The sequence below is a fragment of the Dipodomys spectabilis genome, unplaced genomic scaffold (assembly GCF_019054845.1).
Source record: "Dipodomys spectabilis isolate Male_0828 unplaced genomic scaffold, ASM1905484v1 ptg000165l, whole genome shotgun sequence".
NCBI lineage: Eukaryota > Metazoa > Chordata > Mammalia > Rodentia > Heteromyidae > Dipodomys > Dipodomys spectabilis.
Window position 1 is genome coordinate 4,038,051 of NW_024870842.1, and position 18,329 is coordinate 4,056,379.

Genomic DNA, 18,329 nt, shown 5'->3' on the forward strand with positions numbered 1-18,329 from the left:
TTGCTCACTGTACCTGTCATTTAGTTAGCAAGTGCTTAGCAAAAAAAGAAAAAAAGCAACTAGATATGCAAGTGGTACTCACTGGCTATAAAGAAGACATACAAGTAATAGATTACTTCTTATATTTTTCAAGAAATGATGCATAAACCAATGGTAAAAGCTCTGATTTGCTATTGTATACCTGGTATTCAATATGCTCATAATCAGTAATTAATTTAATAAAGAAATCCATGAATCAATAAATCAATCTGATAACCTTATGACTCCTACTAGTTTGTGGAGGGCCATTTGTAACCTATGAGCACAGATGGGTGGAATTCAGGTGTCATTATGCTACTGAAACCAATGGAATAGATAGTGCACAGAAACAAATGCATTTTTTTCAAAATCAATCATTCTTACCAGGGCAATTGCACCTACTAGAAGACAGGTGGCAGTGTCTGGAGCCATTTGTGATCCTCACAACTGGAGGAACACTACTGGCATCTAGTGAATAGAGACCAGGGATACTGATAAACATCCTATAATAGGTCAGCCCCACAGCAGAGAGTTATTGGCCCTCACTGTTGGTAGTAAAAACAATGGGAAGCTCTGCTTGAGATGATTGGTTATGCAGAGATTTGTTTTTTCATAATAGCATTAAAGTGTGAGTCAAAATGGAGACTTTCTGTGCAATTGCCTAACTTATTCATGGAAAGTCAGGGCTTATGAAGGAACATTGGGCTCAACAAGTCTAAACTTTTCATTGTCAGATGGGTACCTTGCAAGTCCTTAAAGGGAAGCCACTACTCAGAGCCACAAGTCTGGTCAATGCAAAGCCAAATACAGGCCATTTCCACAGCCTCTTTCCCATTTTCATTCCAAACAACAAACAACCTCCCATTAGGTTCTATCTGTGGGTTCAATACCAGGTTGGATGCTGGAACTTGGGATCAGGACACTGTTTCCAAACTTGGATGATGTCTGCCACATCCATGAACCACCTACATGTTTTTTTCTTAAATAAAAGTTTAACAAGAAGCTAGGAGCTGATGGCTCACACCTGTAATCCTAGCTACTCAGGAGTCTGAGATCTGAGAATAACAGTTCAAAGCCAGCCTGAGCAAGAAAGTCTGTGAGACTCTTATCTTCAATTAACCACCAGAAAACCTGAAGCAGTGCTGTGGCTCAAAGTGCTAAAGTACTAGCCTTGAGCAAAAGAACTCAGGGACAGCACCAGGTCCTGAGTTTAAACCCCACAACCATCCAAAAAAAAGCTTAACAAGAAAATCTTTTATCACTACTATAAGCAAAAGCTGGTATCATTTACAATAATTACAAGGGATTCCCTCAAATTGGCATAACACAAACAAGAACGTTACCTTCATACCATTGACCTATTACCTCTCTGAGCCTAAGTTCCACCTTCTGTTTGTTAATGAGACTCACAAGTATATAGGAGGTGTATAAGATATATCAGCACCAAACTGTGGCCTTCTCATTTGAAATAAAGCAGAAACTTGGATAAAATGGTACTAGGAGAGAATTTTTAAAAGAGAATATCTTCCTTACCCTGCACTTCACTGTTATTTGTTACCATATCTATGTACCAGTTATAGTCAATGTACATACATGAAGATGGAAACTAGGTAAATTGAGGGAATAGCTGGGGATAGGAGAGGTTGGGAAATGATGAGAGGGATGACATTGATCAAGACACCCCATGACCCTCCTCCTTGTAAAATATCCTGCCCCTTTGAGAATGGGTTGATCCTGCAGGTATGACTGCATCACACCTGTGATTGTTATATTTTATGGCCAAAGGGAGATTATCTTGGGAGCCTGACCTAATCACAGGCGTGCTTTAAAATAAGATTTCTGCAGTTGGTTGCTTGACAGATGTACTCCAGCTGGCCCTGCATAAAACAAACATCCAGGCTGTGAACTATGCCCGGCAGCCACACAATAAGGAACCACGGGTAGCCCCTGGCCTGCTACTTCCCTGTCTAATAACTTGCAGGGAAAATGGAAATCTCAGTCCTACAAATGCAAGGGAAATGAATCCAATCAACAACAGCAAGCCCAGGATCAACCAAGCCAAGATGTACAACCCACAGAAACGGAGAGATAATAACTTTGTGTTGTTTTGATGAGCATGTGAGAATAGATTACATAACTTTGTGTCGTTATGAGCATATGAGATTATATTACATGGCAAGAGAAAGAAAATAACCTAATACAATAGAGACATGAATACAGGTAGGCCCTCAAGTATCAGAAAACTTACATTCTAGTCGTGATAAATGATTTTAAAAAAAGAACACACAAGGTCATTTGAATGTTAACCATGGTATCTAAACTCATATCTGAGAAAGCCACACACAAAATGGAAAAAAGAAATATGAATGAAGTAAATAAACAAGACAAACTCCCCTAGAATTTTAGAAGTAGAGAGATGGATTCAGGGCAATATCCTCTAGATTGGCCAGATTCCTGCTCAACCTTGGACACAAGGTATGACCTTAACTTACCCCCACTGCCCCCAATTTTGTGTGTATGTATATGCATGTACACAAATGTGTGCGTGATGGTACTGCTGTACTTCAGCCATGCCTTCAGTCCAGCTTTTTGCTGGTTAACTGGAGATGCAGTCTCTTAAACTTTTCTGCCTGGGCTAGCCATGATCATCTGATATCAGCCTCCTGAGTAGCTAGGATTACAGGCATGTGTCACACAAGGTTGGCTTAAAAATGATTAAAAAAAAAAAAGATGGGCTTGTGGAAACAGCCCAGATGCCCAACAATAGATGAGTACATTCAAAACAATATGGATTATGTCATTTGCAGGGAAATAGATGGACCTAGAACAAATCATGCTAAGTGAGGTAAGCCAAGCTCAGAGAGATGAAGGGTACATGTTTTCTCTCATACGCAGAAGCCAGATCTAAAATATAATGGGACGTGATAAATTATACAGAATTCTAGGCATTCACACACAATGAGACCAAAGGAGGATATTCTTAGGAGAGGACCACAAAAGTACAATGCCTAAGTGCCACTGATCATACACAATAATACTTAAGAAAATGAACTCCAGGAAATGGAACCCAGAGGATTTATTCTTCATTGCTGTTGCTTTCTTTTCTTTTTGTCTTTTTTGCTCATTTATCTGTGTTTGGAAGGGAAATGGAGGGAGAAGAGGTGAACAAATGCAGCAGTGGTACTCTGTGGGAAGTGAACCATACAACTTGTGAGCAAGGGAAGGGGTGACATTGTCCAAAAAGAAATGTGCTCTTTACCTGACTGTAACTGTAACCCCTCTGTACATCATCTTTATAATGACAATAAAAATTTAAAATTTAAAATAAATTAATTAACTTAATTAAAAGATGGACTCGTCTTCCTTGCTCTAGCTGCGACCCCTCTGAAGGACTTTCTCAGCCTGAGAGTTCCCCATAGACTCTGCTAAGACCTCAGGCAAAATCACACAGAGAACCAACTCCTCCTTTTGTCCCACTCTACCATCCCTTCTTTCTTACAAGAATGTCCCCCAAGAACATTCTCTTACCAGCTTTCCACAGGCAAACTTCTCCCCAGAGGAGCTGACCCTAAATAACCACCCTCCCACCCTGATTTGCTGGACACAAGGACTTATTTTCTGGCCTATAGAATATTCTTTTGCAAGTAGCCTTTCTAAACTCACCTGCGGCTCCAGGGCTCCTCACTCTACAGCCCCTGGTTTCCAAGCCAGGGGACAGCACTCAGAGGGACACGTGGACCCTCCTTCTTTATTAAAGCAAATCGTTCGCAGCCTCCTTTGGCAGTTTGCCACCTGCACACTCCCCTTGAGAGGACAGCTCTGTGTGCCGATCACACCCGGCCTTAAAAAAAAACATTTAATTATGTGCAAAGAGAGAGTCCATGTGTCATCTGTTGGCCAGGTTTGTTTGTGACTTTATTTTCATCCATATCACTGCAGTCTATTGTTCTTCAGCAGATTGGACACGTTTCAAGGTTAATAAAAATGTTCGGGCAAATTGCTATTTTGAAAGTGATTGAAGGAAATGTCCCACTTAGAGCATATGTTTGACCTTTTGGGGGGAGGGGGAAACAAAGAAGAAGAAGAAAATGCTGGTGGAAGCCCCGTGCTATTTGGGTTCTTTTGACAGTTCTAAATTGTTTGGCAAGGGTTGAGCTCCTCTAAGCACCATAGAGACCAATGTTTTTGTCCAAAATCTTTCTCCATCCTACTGGGCCCATCACTTAAAATAATAATGACACTAATCATAAAGGAATAAGAAGCTGCATTTCCTAGTCAGTGCTGGCACTCTGTTCTCTGCCTGGATGAGCCCCAACATTCCTGAAATCAGGTCTATTTCCACTTCCATGGTACAGAAGAGAAACTGAGGTTCAGAGAAATTAAATAATTGCACAAGATCAAAGTGTTGAAGAGGCGGAACCTAGATGGAAATTTAGGTGTGTCTTGCCCCAAGTCAGTCATAACTCAACAGAGGAGCCCAGGGTGCTTCCTAGGACTCACCTACCCTGATCTCTAGAAGGTTTCCTTGTCCCACAGAGCAGGCCAGAAGTGTGAAGCGACTCAGCTCTGGAAGAAATCTTCCAGTGATGATTCTTGGGGGTTGAGGCATAAAGATCCTGGCTTCCTAACCCCTTGGCTGAGATAATTCCAAGGCTTGTGCTGACACAAGCCACCAAGACTCTCCTTCCAGGACTAAATTCTAGCCAACTGCTCTCCTAACAGATAAAAAAAAAAAAAAAAAAGAAAAGTACTTTCCCTTCCTTGAATCGTGGACTTAACTAACATCTTCTGTACCTCCTAGTGAACTATTGCATTTAAACCTTGAGCTCAAAGTCATTTCTAAAGTAATCTAAAGTGAGACAAGGGCTCCCTTAAAAATCTCCCTGAGATCCCCCCTCCCCACAGTGAGGAAGAACATGTATGGGATTAGCCCATTCCTGGCCCCCTAATGGTGACAATGGCTTTGTCAAAAGCTACCCTAATTGTTCTGGTCCGAACACTAATGATCTCACACTGCCTCTCAACTGCACTTTTGTTGGCAGGAAAAATGTGATTCCAAGCTGGGCATTGATGGCTCACACCTGTATTCCTAGCTACTCAGGAGACAGATCTGAGGATTGTGGTTCAAAGCCAGACCAAGCAGAAAAGTCTATGAGACTCTTATCTCCAACTAACTGCCAAAAATCCAGAAGTGGAGTTGCTCGAGTGGTAGAGCACTAGCTTTGAGCAAAAATGCTCAGGTACTGTGCCCGGGGCTTGAGTTCAAGTCCCAGGACTGGCGCGTGCATGTGTGCACGCGTGTGCACACACACACACACACACACACACACACACACACACACACACACACTCACACACACAGCAATTCCAGGTAAAATGTTCCCAAAGGAAAAGTGTTTTGTAAGAATCTTTATACCTAGATGTTATAAACTGAAGACTTCCAGAGATGCTAAAGGACAAAAATAATAAGAGAACTCAAACCAGACTCTCTAAATGTGATTCCCCCTCCCCACATCCTCACCCTCCACAGCACATGCTACTCTGTCTAAAGACACGGACTCTGTCTTTAGACTCCATGGGTTTGAATCTTCAGTACTCAGAAGAGAGTAAGTACTGCCTAGTTCTGAATAGGAATGAGTGACCAGAACCAGGACAAGGTGGCAAAAACAGAGCCAGAGAGCCAGAGAGAAGGGACCAGATTTGGAGGGTTGGCTAGGCTAGAGCCCCGGAGCTAGATCCTGAAGCAGTGGGAAGCCACTGAAACATTTAAGCAGCCAAATGTGATGCTGTGAGATACATTCAGAGGACAAGTCCAAGAGGGGCCACCAAAAGCCGTGAATCCTGTCACCCAGCCCATATCCACAACCTGCTCCATCCAAACCCTCATTCACTCACAACCCCAGGCAGAAAATCAAAAGCATTCCTGTACAACAGACTCCATAAGCTTAAAGTTAAGTATCTTCTATCAACAGGGGATAGGGAGGAAAATAACCAATAAAAATACATAATAAAACAACTACAGAGCAAACAAAGCTGGAGTGCTTGGGTTTCACCGGGTTATTACTTAGACCTAGAGAAGGATTTTGGACTAATATCATTGGATTCTACTGGCTCCTTGCCAATTATTTCCTTCCTACTTTGTACCTTTGTCTTGAAGACTTGATATTATAAAATCTTCAACAGGGAATCTTGGGAAAATAGCCCCTTCTTGCTCTCTCACTTACCCTTTCTGCAACAAGAAAGAAGAAGTATCATTATGATCCGCTCAGGTGTTCATGTTCCTCCCAAAACCCCCTTCTTTGGGACAGGTCCCTGGGTACCTAGCCTTGTATTGCTGTGGACTGAGAAGACTAGCATTATTCTCCCCTATGAGAATCCACTACAGTTAGAACTGAAAGTGGAATAAACATGCAATGATGGGGAGAAGCTCTTAGAACATATTCCCGTGTTCGCCAGGAAAGGTGTGAGGGCTGACCACTCTACTGCATGCCAGTACATTTGATCGGTACTAACAACTAAACCCAACACAGGTAAATTGGAGGACAAAATCCACTTAGCCTGAAGCCACCAGTTTTCGAAGTGAGTCAGGGCATGGCACCTTTCCTAGTATGTTGCCTGAACATATGGAACACACAAACACACACACACACACACACACACACACACACACACACACTAACATGGGTGAATCAGGCTTTTTGTGGCTTGTTTTGATGAAGTACCAATTTCTACAGGTAGCATCAGGACTGGTATACTTATGACAACCCCCCCCAAAAAAAATCACTCCCTGTATCCTACAATCTAGACCTATCACTTCTATTCTGAAGTTGGATGGGACTTTCTATGTTTTCATTTCCTTTCTTCGGCTAGTTTCTAACAATGGCAGGCAGAATGGATTTCCAGGCCACATAGTTAGGGGATTCATTTCACAAATCCTAATCAGAAGCACCTCAATGGCTCATGTTTAGTTAGATTGTTTTAATAACTAAAAAAAAATCCATCTCATACCTTCTTAGGCAAAAAAGGGAAATTATTAGGCAAACCCAAGCTTTTTTCTTCCTTTCTTCCTTGTTTGTTACTTTTTTCTTTCCTTCTTTCCTTCTTTCTTCTTTATTGGGAAATACATTATTCATCATTTTTAAGCTACTGCAGGATTTTATTTTTTTAATAAGTTTTTTTATTGTGAAAATACCATACAGAGGGGTTACAATTACATGAGCAAGGTAATGAGTACATTTCTTATCAAGCATTGTTGCCTCCTCCTTTGTTTTTCCCCTACTATCCCTTCCCTCCCATCTCTACGACTATACCCCCCCAGGTCCCCCCCCCCACTAAAGTTCTGAAATTCTTTTTTCGACATGGCATCTAGTACATCTCATTGTTGCAATGGGCCCACCTGTATCCCTATTTAAAGATTTGTTTTTTCCCTTCCCCTCTCCAAATTATACCTACATCAAATACAGTGAAAACAGGGGCTATACAGTGGGGGAGGGACATACAAAGCAACAAAAAAAATCACCTTAGAAATATGTTAGAAACAGTGGCGGGGGGTGGGGGTTTCTTGCTTGCTAAGGCAGGATTTAAAAAAGCAATTGCTAGCCAGGTTCCAGTGTCTCACCCCTATAATCCTAGCTACCAAAGAGGCTGAGATCTGAGGATTGCAGTTCCAAGCCAGCCCAGCCAGAAAATCCCCATGAGACTCTTATCTCCAATTAACCACTCAAAAACTGGAAGTAGTGCTGTAGCTCAAGTGGTAGAGTGCTAGCTTTGAGCATAAAGAGGCTTAGGGACAGTGCCTAGTCCCTGAGTTCAAGACCCACAACTGGAAAAAAAAAGTAATTGTTTTGCATATAGGATGAAGTTAACAAAATGTATAAATTACTAGCAGTGACATTAAAATACCTTTGAGCCAGGTGCTAATGGCTCAGGCCTGTAATCCTAGCTACTCAGGAGGCTGAGATATGAGGATCACAGTGCAAAGCCAGCCCAAGCAAGAAAGTTCATGAGGCACTCATCTCCAATTAACTACCAGAAAACCAGAAGTGGCACTGTGGCTCAAAGTGGTAGAATGATAGCCTTGAGCAAAAGAGCTCAGGAACAGTGCCCAGACCCTGAGTTCAAGCCCTACAACTGACAAAAAAATGAAAAACAAAAAGCCTTTGATTCTCAATAGCAAATCCATTTCATTGCAACAGCATTATCCCTTTTCTATTTTATTTCATTTTTCATTGTCAATGGTGGTCCATTTAATTTATTCTCACATCTTACTGTTGGCCATAACTCACTGTATGGAAAATTTTGAGGTATTCTGCTCACAATTCAAAAGGGACTGAGACCTACCACCACCAACTTGCATACAATAATCATAAAAGCCAGAATGGCTATTTGTGACAGTTGAATGGGAGCACATAGAAAAAGAACCACCCCTGGCACACTGGTAGTGTTAAGGAAAGGCTTTACAGGGAGAAACATTTGAACCAAGCCTTGGATGAAGCCCCAAAGAAATGAAGAGACTATAAAAACACACAACTCCATAGCAGCACAATCAGGAGAGAACTAAGGCTTTGGCACTTATAGGACAGTAGGGAAGACCATTGTTAGAGCTACTGAGGAGAGCTCTAGACCCTTCCAGAGTTAAACCTATCAACAGAGGTAGATCCAAGCCAGTTCTCAGCCCCGAGGCAACTCTGCATCTGAGCATCTGGCTCTAAAGCTCACTGGTCTTAACCAAATCACAATTGTGCTTCCAAGGGGTGTGTTTGATGCCAATTCGGATTACACCTTCCATTTGCAGAGAGGATCTTGGACAGATGCCAAGGCACTGTGAGCCACTCTGGTCCTTAAAATGGCACTTGCAAGAGCTGTGGAAAATATAAACTGGATCATGCTCTCCAGACACAAGAGCAATCTTAACTGTAAAATTCCCATTCAGCTCAAGCCCATCATCAGAGACAAAGGAACTGGTCTGTCAGCTCTGGTATCCACTAACTAAAAACCTTAATCTACCAGCAATCTATTTCTAAGATAGATAGATAGATAGATAAATAGATAGATAGATAGATAGATAGATAGATAGATAGATAGATAGATAGATAGATAGATAGATAGATAGATAGATAGTAGACAGATAGATAGTAGACAGATAGATAGAAAGTTACATACATACATACATACATACTGGGATAGTTAGATGTAGATAAAATAATTACACATACTTATCCATATAATGTACACTACTTAATAAATTATTACAAGAAAAGGACTAAGAATTTTCTTTTGTAAACAAAGGATAGTTTTTAACATCACAAAATCACCTCTACCCTCTCTCAAGGGTAACCAGTTCCTTATGTTTAAGAATCTGGACTAGTTGGTCCGTTTTATGTTCTATAGAGATGGATCGGATATATGCTCTTTGGGGTGGTAAGTTCTTTTAATTATTATGCTTGTGATGGTCATTCTTCTTGCTTCACATAGATATTGACCCCTTACTCTCAGGGGCATAGTATGACCCTATGAATGAGCCCTTGGGTAGATGTTTTACAGCATCACTTTTGGTGATTATACTATGCATTTCTTTTGAGTCTATGTCCAGGAATGGAGCTTCTTTTATAGAAAAGATAGAGATTCTGCCTTAACAGATACTACCTAGTCGCTACCCCAAAAGTGCTTTTATCTGTTTACATTCTACTGGGTAGGGTTCCAGTGAAGCTACACCTTCAGAACAGGTTTCAGGATTTTCTTTCTTTCTAGTTTAGCCACCTTGTATAAGGGTGGATCCTTGCCATTTCAATCTTCGTATCCTGGCTGACTAAATGAAATAAATCATTTGTCATGATTATTGGTCATTTGGATATCTTTTATATATTATCTCAATTGACTTTCTCATTTCCTTCCTTCTTTCCTTTCTTCTTGACTGCCTGCCTGCCTCCTGCCTTCCTCCCTACCTTTCTTCTCTCCTTTCCTTCCCACCTGCCCTCATCTTTTCTCTCCTCCCTCCTTTCGTTTCTTCCCCTTCTTTCCTTCCCTTCTTCTTTCCTTATTTCTGTTTTCAGTACTGTGAGCCTAAGTAAGTACTATACCACTAAACTCCACATCCAGCTCATCATTCATTTTTCTATTATGTTATCTTTCTTTTCTATAATGGTTCCTAGGAGCTTTATGTATAATTTCGATGTGTTTTATTTGTATATATTTGGGGTGCTACTTTTCCACTTTATCTTGCTTACATTTCTTTTTCTTTTTGATGGATGCACAGCTCTGATCTCATGTACTCTGGTTCACCACTTTTTTTCTTTTATAGATAGCAATTTTTGTGTTTTGTTTAAAAGAACTAAGATACATTGTACTATAAATGGACATTTTGAATGGTAACCCCTTTGTAAACTACTTAAAGATAATTAAAAATATAATTTAAAAAAGAACCTTTGCTGATTGCAATACCCTAGATATTTTCCTCTAAAATTTTTGTTACATAAAACCCACTGGATAGGCTGAACAGTAGGGGTAGAAAAATAACCATTGACCTTTAAAATGGTAAATGCAATAATCCTATAAGATGATTTGGTATATGTGCGTGTGTATGTGTATTGTGAAACTCACATAAATAGATAACCCAACAATACTTGAACTGAAAAAAAAGTAAAATCCTGAAACATCCAGAATAAACTACCTCATTACATAGACAGAAATGAAATTTCTTTCCTAACTTCTTATGAAAATCAATGATCAATAGAAGACAACAGAATAGCATCATCTGAGTAGTGAAAAATAATCATCACTGTAAAACCAAATTTTGATCCAGAAAACTGTATCCTTTAAAAATGGATAGAGCACCCAGGCACCACTGGTTCACACCTGTAATCCTAGCTACTCAGGAGACTGAGATCTGAGGATCGTGGTTCAAAGTCAGCTTGGGCTAGAAAGTCTGTGAGACTTTCATCTCCAATAAAACTATTCAGAAAAGGCCAGAAATGGTACTGTGGCTCAACTGTTCGAGCACTAGCTTTAAACAAAGGAAGCTAAGGGACAGCACCCAGGCCAAATTCAAGCCCCAAGACCAGCCTCCCAAAAAGGGTAGTGCTCAGTGGTAGAACATTTCCCTAGCTAGCATGTGCTAGATTCTGGATTCATTCCCCAGCATACCACACACACACACACACACACACACACACACACACACACACACACACACACACACACACACACACACACACACACACACACAATGATAAAGACATGGTTCTTTAAGTGACAGGGAGTTTTTAGAAACTGACTTGTGATGTAAGAAAAAAAATAAGGGAGCCGGGCGCCGGTGGCTTACACTTGCAATCCTAACTACTCAGGAGGCTGAGATCTGAGGATTGCAGTTCAAAGCCAGCCCAGGAAGGAAAGTCCGTGAGACTCTTATCTCCAATAAACCACTAGAAAATCAGAAGTGGCGCTATGGCTCAAGCGGTAGAGTGCTCACCTTGAGCTGAAGAGCTCAGGGACAGCAACCAAGCCCAGAGTTCAAGCCCCACAACCTACCAAAAGGAAAAAAGAAAAACAAATAAGGGGACATCTTCATACTTCATGAGCCATGAAGAAGTTCAGATCTAGGAAGGGTAAATATGAGATCAAATACAGAAAATGACTTATTTCTTCTCTTAAGTCCTTAGAAATTAAAAGAGGGAAGGGAAAATGAGCAGGAAAGAGTGATAGGGTAAAAATCATACACAACCAGAGAAAAATCAAATCCCAGTTCCGCCACTGATAAGCTATAACAATGGACAGCTAGCTGATGTTTTCTGAGCCACTTCCGTTATCCATTACTGAATGAACAATACTTACCTACGTATATTAGTTTAGAAAGAGAGGCAAAAATACACTAAGAGCTTAGCACAGTGACCAGGACATAGGAGTCCCTCTAGATCTCACTGCCCTATGCTAGAAATTGGAAGTTATGTAAGGAAAGAAAAATAACTAAAGTTCCAACTGTCCTGCATAACTCAAAGATGTAAAAAGTTTGAATAAACTTTGAGGTTTTTATTTTTTTCTAAAATAATAATTACAGATGCCCATATCAGTTCGATCATCTTAGGTTAATATATGCGGAGGTTAAATTTCAAAACCATTGATCATTTCAAGTATTGCAAATCCCAGTGTTATATACTTAGTTTTAAGACCTCTAGAAAATGTGCATGTAAATGGAGTTTCGCAATAGGCATGAACTGCTATCAATATGACCCAACAGAGATTCTATGTTGCTTTCCCAACTCAGGTCTTTGCTTACATTTTCATAAGGGTGTGTTTAAACCTTAAATAAGTTTATAAAACTCATTTAAAATGTAAGTTATTCACGATGTAATATATTTTACTTTCATTCCAGAAGCAACTTAGGACATTGTCCTGCATGGATTATCGCTTTTTAAAATCATTGGCTATAAACACTTGAAAATGGATTAAAACCAAAACAATGTTATTATGACCTAATTATAGTCAGGAGGGAAATGGGTGAGTTTTCCTGTCATTTACCTTTACCATATCCATTTAGCTTCCTCTTAAGAAGATGTCACAGTGGTCTACAATTTTAACTTATTAGTAGACTTTTTACTGAAGACATTTAAAAACTGGTATTTCCAACAATGTGAGTTTCTACCTTCACCAGTCCACTCAATTACTTTCCTTGTAAACAGAGATTTCTCCTATTTCCTTCTCTTCTTGCTCTTCCTTCTCCTTCTTCTCCTTTTCCTCTTCCTCTTCCTCTTCTCTCCTGCTTCCTCATCCTCCTTCTTCTTCCTCTCTGTCTGTTTCTCTCTCTCTCTCTCTCTCTCTGTTTCTGTCTCTCCCACTCTCCTCTTTCTCTCACTTTGTCCCCTCTCCCCCCTCTCTCTCTAAACACACACATACACACACACACACACACACACACACACACACACATTCCACCATCACATGGAATAGTCAAGTAATACTTGTAAAGTATGGAAGTCTTCTTAAAGATAGAATTCTCTCCCCCGAAGTTATAATACGCTGGGCCCCACCGGACCAGAAATTCTGGGATTGGTCTGAGAAATCTGCATTAACCAGCCCTCCATGAGATTCTAATGCTCGTTTAATACTGAGAGCCTCTGTTTTAAGAAAACAAGGGGAAACAAGGTGCTTGAGTACTCTGGGAAACTCATCGTAGTGAAAATGATATTCAACTTACAAATACTTATATTTCGTTTTCTAATTCTTATTAAAGAAATCATATATTCCAACACACACACACACACATACACACACACACACACACACACACACACACACACACACACACACACACTCATGAACGTACCCCCAGGTGCACCTTGTTTTCTAAATACTTCACAACAAGGACAGCTACCTGACACTAGTTATTTACCAAGTTTAATATAAACTTGGATCTGCCGAAAAACATTTTCACCAAGCAAAAAATGAAAGAAAATGTTTCAGTAACTTTGAGTTTAGGAAAAACTCAAGATGTAGAACCATAAACTTCTAAGACTGATGATGTATTCATGCCTGATGGGAGAATCTAAAGCTCACGACATTAATATTATATTCTTTCCATCCACTGACATGCACTGTTAATTAATTGCAGTTTTACCATCAAAAACAATGAAAAGCAAACAACATAAAAAGAGGGTGCTGTCAAGTTGGTCCATCCCTTGCTCAATCAGGACTACACCATCCATCAGACATGTTAATATTTACAGGGCATTTAATGGAGGAAATCTGCTAGAATTAATAAATAATAAAGCAAATATCTTCTTTAAAAATAAATCAAGAACATCATCATAAAGTTGCCCATAACTTACTAGGGCAATAAAATAAAAACAGAAAAGCAGTAAGCAGACAGGATTATATCCCATTATTCAAAATATCTAACTACCCTCAAAGTATTTTTTTCCTTGACAATGAAATAAAACATTTTGGCAACCTTAACTTCCAGTCATCTTTTTATCAATCTGTATAAGACCATATGTGATCAGATATAGCAATTCATGCTGAGATTTTCTTTGCCTCTGATTTGAGTCTGAAATGTTGAATTATAGTTGATGAATATGATAATACTTAGAGTTAGTTTCTGTATTCCAAGAGACTGATTTTTCTTTTCTTTTTTTCTTTTCTTTTCTTGCTGTTTTATCAAGTTTTGGTATTGAGGTTTTTGGAAACTTCTTAAAATTGATTGAAAAGTTATTTATATTCCTAACACATTGACTGTATATTCCCCAACTTTATCCAGGTAGCGCAAATCCTTCTACTGGTCAAAACATTTTGAAGAGGGAGTAGAAAGATAATATTTAATTTTTTGAGCATGAAAAGATAAAATGAATGCAGAGCCAAGAGTGATGGTATATTCCTGAAATTCCAGATTTCAGAAGGTAAGGACAAGAGAATCAGGAGTTTGAGAACAACTTGAGCTACATAGTGAGACCCTGTCTCAAAAATATGAGCTAAAAAGAGAAGACAAAAGAAATACAAACAAACAGGAAAAAAGAGAAATACAAACATTAAAAGGTTTTAGTGCAAACGTCTTGGTGATAGCAGAGTAATGGTAAGAAGAAGATAAAAGAAAATTCACAGTACACCAGTAGACCTAGGCTGTGGTTAACATTGGCTTTTCTCTTCTCTGGTTCAATAATACAATTTCTCTTTTTCTAGATTACTGAAGTTTTGTTTCAATGTAATCATGTTCCTGGGAATAAGGGAGTGAGAGTTTTCTGTCCAAAACTTAGTATTTTCAAACCTCTGCCTTAATAACCAAACTGTACCAGCTGTGGAACTGATGTAATTGAATGTCTGGAGTTTGGGGGGGGGGGGGCGGGGGGAGAGGCACTAAGATAAAGAATAGATCAGAATTTGAACGAAAAATAGTCACTTTGTGAATACAGATAACATGTAAATTACTGAACGAACAGTAATTACACTAGCCAATGCTAACATTGTTTTGGTTTTGGATCTTAGGCTTGAATAAGCAACTTGTCAAATTATGCTACAAATGCTGTGAAGCAAGTTTCCTTGGCTTGAGCAAGACAGGGTTTATATATGTGCGTGTCAAAACTTTACTAGGATTATTTGAAATGAGCTTCTTGTAGACAATGTCTATTGGATGGCATTTTAAAATCCATTCTGTCAATCTGTCTTGTAATTGGTACATTTATATATCATTTTTATTTAGGGTGGTCATAATTGTATCAGGGCTTAACTCTGCTTCTAGTACATTCATTAATGTTTTTCTCAGATATCAGTGTGAGATTAGAGTAAAACAAATGGTCTTCTGACCAGTATACTATCAGGAATGTAATATCCTACACAAAATAGCCTCCTCTTAGGCATGCTGACTTTACACTCTTAGACTGTATTATGAGATCCTTTAAAGAACTGTGAAGTATATAGTGGAGGTATAACTCAACAGGAAAGCTCTTTGTTAACATGCTCTAATCCCTGGCTTTGGTCCCAAGTACTAAAAAAAAGTGCTAAATAAACATGCTAATTTATTATAGGAAAGTTTAAAACCATATTACCAACAGTATTCAGTACCATCTCTATTAATCACAATTTTAAATTTTGCTTTAGTCCTCACAAAGAAGCTTGATGCCTCCTGAGGAAGATTGTATGTTTATAGACAAAATGATTTTGAAATTTATTAGTATTTCACTTTTTGTTTTGATCCCAACAACACTTTTTAAACTTTAAAACCTTTGGGCAGGTGGCCTGACTCAAATGGTAGAGGACCTACCTCACAAATACAAGTCCTTGAGTTCAAATCCCGGTAGTACCAACAAATTACCCTTGATATTCTCGTGATTTTGTTCTTTAGTTCCTACAGCGTTACTACTGTTGCTTTAAACAGCTGGTCATCTTTCCGCATAAGCAACCTTTTGAGCCCTTGGATTCTTTGTGTAATTCTATCTTGCAACTAGAAAACATTTCCATTCATTCTAAGGGAGATGCTTCTCCTTTCCCCTGCTGGTGAACCTTTGGATTGTGGCTAGGTTGTGATTATTATGAACAGAACTGCCATGAATGTTTGTGATTCCTCTTGAATTATTTTTATATTCCCTTGAGTCAATACCTGAGAGTATTGGAAAGGACCAATGTGGTTTACAGAGTTGGGATATCATTTTACATTCTGAACAGCAATGAAAGTGTGTTGAATTTGTGACTAGGATTCGTCTCTTCTATTTTGGCCATTCTAACAACTACTAACAGTGCTTTTCATTTGTGTTTTCCAAAAAACTAACAAAGTTGAGCAACGTCTCATGTGTGCATCAGCTATTCCCATATATTCTTTTGTGAAGTGTGTATGTGTGTGTGTGTGTGTGTGTGTGTTGAAGTATTTGGCCTATTTTTATTGGATTATCTTCTTGTTGTTGAATCGTAAGAGTCCTTTATATATACTGGAATTGACTCTTTTGTCAAATATATTGTGATTTCTTATATTACATTTGTGACTTATCTTTCCACTTTCACAATAGTTCTTTGGAGACAAGTTTTTTCATTCCATTTTGAGAAGTTTTTTTGTTTTTTGTTTTTTGTTTTTTTTGGTCCAGTTGTGGGGCCTGAACTCTGGGCCTGGGCACTGTCCCTCAGCTCTTCAGCTCAAGGCAAGTGCTCTACGACATGAGCCACAGCACAACTTCCGGCCTTTATTTTTTCTGCTTATGTGGTGCTGAAGAATCAAACCCAGGGCCTCATGCATGCAAGGCAAGCACTCTACCCTGAGCCACCTTCCCAGCCCTTGAGAATTTTTACTTGGTGTAGAAATCTACCATATAGAATTTTTTTCCTGTTCAAATATTAAAGATGTTATTGTATTTTGACTTCCACAACTTCTACTAAGAAGTCACTCATATTTCTTCACATTGTCCCCACAAGTGATAAACCCTTTTACTCTTCCTGCATGTTAAGATGTTTCTTTTGATCCTTATGTGGTTTCAGTACACTGACCACAATATGTCGAGGTGTTATTATTGTTGTAGCTACACCCCTAGGAATTTTCTGAGCCGCTGTGAGTTGACACCCATCAAACATATTAGAATATTCCTAGTCAGCAAAGATGTATTTTAACTTCTCTTCCATTTTCTCTCTCCACCCACTACTTCTGAGCAGCTAATTATATGCATGTTAGGCCATATGATGTGATCTATGCAGCTATCATAAACAGAATATGAGTTCCACTTTGTGTTCCCTCTTCATTTCTTCTTCTCTTTATTTTTCTGTCAGTTTACCTGGCTTTCTTGAACCTTTTCTCAGTTTACAAATCTTCCTCGTTACTGTTTCAATTAGGATCATGTATTAAATTCCTAATTTCAAATATTATATTATTTTGTTCTAGAGTATACCATTTGATTCTTTTTCAGGTATTTCATATTTAATTTGAAATATTATATCTTCCCATATATGTTTCTCTATCTTCTTTGATCGTCTCTAACACATCTATAATAATTATTCTAGAGTACTTACTTGCTGTTGTCAATAATCGGATCTGTTTCTATTGACTATTTTTCCCTCTTCATTGTGAATTACATTTTCCTACATGAGCCAAACATGCCTTAGATGTAAGATGCTCATATTAAAAAAAATCTGAAAGACTAGTTAACAGTTAGGTATCCTTCTCTGTTGTTGGGCAGGTTGTTTGGGGATTGACCACCTTGGTTCAAATAGGGCTGAGTGTGGCTGAATCTTTCTCTTCTACCCTGGCTTTGTCTTGCGTGTCAAGACCTTGTCATGTTATTGTTGTGTCTTACTTTGTAGAGGTTTTTGCCACTGGGCACTGGGAGATGATGGGTAATTTCACTTTCCATTTCCATGCTCTTAGCCAGAATCCAGTTTCCAGGCAAAGTCCTATAGAGGAAAAAATACAGAAAAAGAAAAACTAATTCTTAGATCTAGCTCACTTCCATTAATTATATTTTATGAACATAATTCATTCACATTAACTTTTCTCTGGTTCTATCTTCAATTATAACTACACTTCCCAAGATCTCAATTTCATTTTGTTGCATTTTCATATTCATTTAAGATGCTTCAAATGATTGTCAACTACAACCAACTAAAATATATAAAGGAAGTTAATCTAAGGTTTCTACCTGAATTGTATCACAGTGCTTTGAAAGTTTTCTTTAAGACCATCAATCTTCTCTAAGTCACAATGAAAGATAATTTTTTCAATCAACTACGGTTTTTCCAAGATTATCATCAGAGTCTCAAGAGTGTTACAAGAATGAAACACATTTTCTCAGTAGAATCTACCATGGATGGGCAGTTGTTGACTACTGAATTGAATTCATTTTTACTGAGCC